Source organism: Lissotriton vulgaris, chromosome 1_1 (assembly GCF_964263255.1).
Source record: "Lissotriton vulgaris chromosome 1_1, aLisVul1.2, whole genome shotgun sequence".
Taxonomy (NCBI): Eukaryota; Metazoa; Chordata; class Amphibia; order Caudata; family Salamandridae; genus Lissotriton; species Lissotriton vulgaris.
In genome coordinates this window covers 39,321,763-39,327,762 of record NC_141685.1, presented here as the reverse complement: position 1 = coordinate 39,327,762, position 6,000 = coordinate 39,321,763, and the positions used below count along the sequence as shown (strand labels likewise).

At 46.9% G+C, this 6,000-nt stretch overlaps 1 long non-coding RNA gene across 1 annotated transcript in view; it reads right to left on the bottom strand.

Moving 5' to 3' along the window:
• Nucleotides 1-288: 288 nt before the first annotated feature.
• The window catches only part of LOC147737107 (uncharacterized), a 30,485-nt gene continuing 24,773 nt past the window's right edge, over nucleotides 289-6,000 (bottom strand). Inside the window, exons 4-5 of the long non-coding RNA XR_015309764.1 lie at nucleotides 4,368-4,436; nucleotides 289-478 (exon numbers count right to left, since the gene is read on the bottom strand). This is a non-coding gene — a long non-coding RNA (uncharacterized LOC147737107). The remainder of the gene's footprint in view (nucleotides 479-4,367; nucleotides 4,437-6,000) is intronic.

The following is a 6,000-nucleotide window of genomic DNA, read 5'->3' as shown; positions in this document are numbered from 1 at the left end:
ACCAGGTCACACTTGGACCACATTGTGAAGTAAGCTGCCTAGAATTTACTACTGTGATTTTTTCTAAATGAAAGAAGACAATTGTATGAGGAAGGGTACATCTTCCTTTTACAATAACTTAATTGGAATAATAAGACAATTATTTGCCTCAGAGATGGGAGGCATTTGTTGAAACACGGTTATTTTTTAAATTTTGTTGAATTTCTATTGACTGTATTAATCAATTGCAATGATATATATGTAATTTGGTGGTTGGGCCAGGTGGAATGGGAAATGCTACTTACCAGTATGCATCTGTCCTTGGCATGTAGAGTTGCAGAGTCACACACTGTGCATAGATCGCCATCTGGTGTTGGGACCAGATGTTTGCACTTTGTTGTTGTCCTGGAAAAGTCTTTGGAAGTCACGAGGTAGGTGACTCCTCCTTTGTACCATAGTGCGCATGGGCATCGGCTGAATCAGCGCTGTGTCGTTATTCCTGTTTTCCAAAATCAATAAAATTAGTTATCAAAAAAGGGTTTTTTTGCCGTAAAACATCAGTTGGCAAACTCCTTCACCCAAACATCAGACCTCATCATCCAAAATTATGCTTTAGTCAAACAAAAGCGTGGGAATCAAAGGACGAATTTACAGAACCTTGATGCAAAATAAAGACACCGTGAAGTTGCTAAACTCCTGTGGGTCTGTTATACCTCAATTCACTTCTGGACAGGCCAGCAGTTTTGAAAATAATTGAAGGTTTTTTACAAATAGACAAGAAATGCACTGTAGCACTCTCCAGGCAACCTTGAAATGTCTCCTATGAACATGCAGAGCTGTATTAAATAGAGCTTTTCTGGAGGCCAAACTTTAATCAAGTCTCCTTGGAGGGCAGAAGTTTTAAACAGTAATACCAAGGAAAAGTTGTAGGATTAACTCCGATATTATCTAGAATGAGGAGAGATGAAGGACTAGAACGTATTCTTAATCCAAATAGAAAAGAATATGGAGCCTTGGGGCCTTATTCAGAGTTTGGCAGACACAATTATAAACGTGGCGGATGTCCAGTCTGCAATATTACCTGTGCATTAACATTAATGGCTCTTCAAATATGGGAGGTGGGACCCCCACCACATTAGGAAGGAGTCCCCTGCCCTCCAAACTCTAAATAAGGCACTTGCTCAGCATTGGAAGCGTCTATTTTAAGGCTAGCGCTGAGTAGCTGATAGTTACCAGTGGTCGGCAAAATGTTATACGAGCTGCACAGTTACACAGATCTCGGTTGAAACCCTTAGTACAAACAGAGAGTTAAGGTAATAAAGAAACTGTACGGGCAGGGGCAGGATTGAAATGAAATGAAATGAAAAAGGCTTCTATATAGCGCATGGCTACCCAGAGGCAGGACTAAAGGGGGGGCCCTTAGGGAAAGAGACAGGTCTTCAGCTGTTTACGGAAAGCCAGGTGGTTAGATTCTTTCCGGAGAGAGAGTGGTAGGGAATTCCAAAGCTTAGCGGAATTGAATTAACTAGTTCTCTGTGACGATTGGTTCAGCGGTCAGTACCACTTTCTTTCTTTAGCGCTTAGACGCCTCAGGGCAGCAATCGCGCTTTATAAATCCTCCTTTCATTTCATTTCATTTCATTGTATGAGGAGTCGCAAGCACTCGATCTGGCCCTCATTATTCTATGAACCTCTGCCAAGTGGAGCTCGTCAGAGCGAAGTCTTCTGGAGGCCTTGTAAGGTCTAACCAGGGCCCTGATGAGGGGTGGACCGTTTCCCTTCAGAGATTTATGGGCGACGCATTGAGCCTTAAAGCGGATTCTCTCCTGTACCGGGATTGGTATGTTACTGACCAAACTCACTGGAGAAAAGAGAGGATTAAAAAATAGGATCTACCACATGGGATGGACCAATCAAAAAGTGATTTAGATCTGCGTTTAACATTATCAGTAAACAGAACCAGATGAGCTGACAACCTGCTCATGCTAGAGTGAAAACAGAATCATGTGTAGGCAGGCTACTGCACATGCAGCAAATTAATATGGCCTACTCCAGACAATTATAAAATTCTATATTCATTCTACTGACCTCCCGACAAATTAAACAAGAAAATCTTGCCACTAACATAAATGCACTAAACACACAGGGCCAGATGTAGGTAATCCCAGATTACTGATTCTTAAATACCGAATCATACCGATTCGGTATTTAAGAACTGGCAATCGGGATGTAGGTAATTTTACTGAATTAATACCGATTCGGTAATTGCCATTCATTCCTATGTGCCTGGAGGCCCATAGGAATGAATGTCAATTACCGAATCGGTAAATACCGATTCGGTAATTGGGGGAAACATAGAAGGGTGGCACGGTGTCACTTTGACAGCCTGTTGCACCCCTCAATTGTGCATGGGTGCACATGTTGCAGACATACATGCTCTTAGGGCATGTATGTCTGCAACATGGCACTGTTTTAAAAGCCAAAAAAATGCTTTTGAAAGGATTTTCATTATTTACCACCAACTTCTAGTTGGTGGTAAATAACGACTTCTTAAACCCCTGTAGCACTGATTTAAGTGCTACCTACATGTCAAAATACAGATTCGATAATTTTACAGAGTTGGTATTTTACCGAATCTGTAAAATTACCGATTCTGTATTTTAACATGCCCCTACATCCCAAAATCAAAATACTGGTCGGTAACGGCCGAAATCGGCCGTTACCGACCGGTATCTGCCTTCCTACATCTGGCCCACAGTCTCTAGCTGCTGCTAATATCAAGTGCACATACTTTCAAGATATCATCTGATGACTACAGTCTCACCCACATCCTTCATCTAACTTAAACTCCCCACTAAGCCCACTCATCATTCACTCCACACTCTCTACCACTAACCTTTCTTCGTACTTTCCTCTAAGATCACCACTTTTGGGAACACCCTGCTACTTCACTTACTGCCCCTCATCTCTCTTTTATCACTTTGCTGAACACTCTCACTTTAATTCTTTTTTTCACCTAGAGAACCCATTGCAATTCTCAAATCAGCTAATCCATCTTGCACACCATCTGACCTCTTCATGGGCATGAATGTTAAACACTTTTTGGATACATTTCTCAGCTGAACCTCACTATCTAAATCTCTCCAGCTTAACTAATATCTATTCACTGCTTCAAAACTGCTATTGTATTATTCCTTCTCAAAATCTTACTTGTGACGGTTTGTCACATGGCTCAGTTAGGCCCAGAGAGAAACGCTGCCATTTTAACATGGACACGTTCGACAAAGTTGCCTTTTCTTTCACATGATGACTTTTGACGCATTTGCATCTGTGAAAGTGAAGGATTAGTTTCTATGAAACTACATTTGCTTACGAATTCCACTTCGTAAGAACACTATCACTACACCTTGACCAACTACGGTCTGAACATACACTGTGCAGATGAGACAGTTTGTTATTCGTCCATGAGGCGTAGCAGCTATCAATAGGTCAGGGACAAGGGAGGCCTGAATAAGGTCTCGGCCTGGGAACAAGAATGGTTTTGCAATAAATAAACAAGAATTTCTGGGTTGGGGCAGAGGAGCACTTGCTGTCATTGCAAGGTCACTCCATGCTAAAACCACAACTCAGCTGTTTGCCAAACACTCTGCGAGGAGGGATGTCCAACCTGTGAGCAAGATGGGTGTCAGGAAGCCCCTGTAGTACACAATGAGATAGAGAATAAGAGTGCCATGCCATCCCTTCATATGTTTCTCCCCTCCTATATTCACAGTCCCCTGTTACCAGTTGGCCGCTTTGCTGCCAGTAAGAAGTGGAGAGAGGGGAATAGGCAGGAGGCCCCTTTAAGACGGAGATGAGGTCAGACGATACACGATTCAAGAAGGCGGGACGGAGAGCGTGTCAGGTTGGTCAGTAGTTGGTCCAGCTACATGCAGCAAGGGAGCGCAAGGTGGAGAAACCAGACAGAGAACACCTAACAGCCTTCTGAGAGAGAGAACCGGAGCCCTGGAGAGGGCACAGCTTGTCCGTGAACAGAACACTCCAACCCGGCGGAGGAGGAAAAGCCGAAGAAGGAGACCAGACCTCAATGAAGGACGTATAGTCACTACGCCCCGGAGGGACGTGGCTCTTCCAGGTGCGTCCGGGTGTCTAAAGGGTTTTGGAAAGGGGCTCTGTCAGAGAGGGACGGGAGGGGAGGAGGAGGGGTGAAAGGGACCCAGGGAAAAGGATATAAGTGAGACGGAAAAGAAAGACAAGGGCAGAAATCATTGGCTACTCTTTTTCTTTTTTGTTACTCCAACCTCTACCCCCTCCCTTCACTTTTATGCATAGCTATTATTTATCCTTCACATCCTCCCTTGACTAAACCATGAAGCAAAAACACTTACCTGACCCTTTTCTTTCTGTCCGAGGGACGACGGCTGCCGATGCTCACCTAAGGGACTGAAGTGAAAGACCTTGTGGGAAAGAAGAATATAACGGAGACAATCAATCATTGTGATTTCCTGTAATACTAATACAAAGTGCACACCAATAAATTATTCAATGCAGACAGCTCCTTCTTGACCGACTCTTCTACATACGTGGTGTAGAATGTGGGCATAATTCCATTAGTCCGAGATGATGGAAAGCCTAATGCAACAACTAATTCATGGTCAAGAAAAATTGGAATGGGCCAGAGAGACAGATGATGACGGCCCAAGTGGACAGGGAAATGTTCAAGGCTTTGCTCACCCAGCAGGTTGAATGCATACATAAGGTTGCTGACAGTCAAACGCACTAAACCACAAATCAACAGAGCCACCAAGGGGTACATGCAGGGCCCCCCAACATATCCCTTCAGAAATATCAACCGGGCGAGGACCCGGATGCCTTCCTTACGAATTTCGAAAGGGCTGCCCAAGCTGTGGGTGGCTGGGGGGGAAGTGGCCTTTCTTTTTAGCACTGCTATTGACAGGGGAGGCCCAGGCTGTGTACCAAGTGGCTAACCCCACAGGAAACACTCCTTACGAGGACATTAAGGCTGTCATATTGGACCATTTGGGAATGGATTCCTAAGCATATCGGTCAAGATTCAGAAAGGAACGAGGTAACCCTGGAGGTACCCCAAAGACAATATTTTTAAAGTTAAAGGCGGCTGCTGATAAATGGGTAAGACCCCAAGAGAACAGCAAGGAACAAATATTGGACTCACATTCCTTGAGAAGAGGCACACCAGATACCCGTCGAGGACTCTAAGCGCAGAACCGGCTCCACAGCTCGCCGCACCCGCTCCGCGGGTGCCGCCTCGCACAGGAGTGCGCTAATCACTAACAACCGGCACCTGGTCATCCTAGGCGGAGGTAAGGGCGTGAGGCTAGGCGTGGGCTGAGAGTGTGCAGGGACTCCAACAACCAGGAGTCCCTGCGAGACCACGGACATACCATCCGGTCCGCTCTCCCCGCCGGCCCGCCCCCCCGCCCGCCTGTGGCAGTAAAGGGCACCTCCTTGCTCTACCTACTGGGACTCACATTCCTTGAGAAGAGGCACACCAGATACCCGTCGAGGACTCTAAGCGCAGAACCGGCTCCACAGCTCGCCGCACCCGCTCCGCGGGTGCCGCCTCGCACAGGAGTGCGCTAATCACTAACAACCGGCACCTGGTCATCCTAGGCGGAGGTAAGGGCGTGAGGCTAGGCGTGGGCTGCGAGTGTGCAGGGACTCCAACAACCAGGAGTCCCTGCGAGACCACGGACATACCATCCGGTCCGCTCTCCCCGCCGGCCCGCCCCCCGCCCGCCTGCGGCAGTAAAGGGCGCCTCCTTGCTCTACCTACTGGGACTCACATTCCTTGAGAAGAGGCACACCAGATACCCGTTGAGGACTCTAAGCGCAGAACCGGCTCCACAGCTCGCCGCACCCGCTCTGCGGGTGCCGCCTCGCACAGGAGTGCGCTAATCACTAACAACCGGCACCTGGTCATCCTAGGCGGAGGTAAGGGCGTGAGGCTAGGCGTGGGCTGCGAGTGTGCAGGGACTCCAA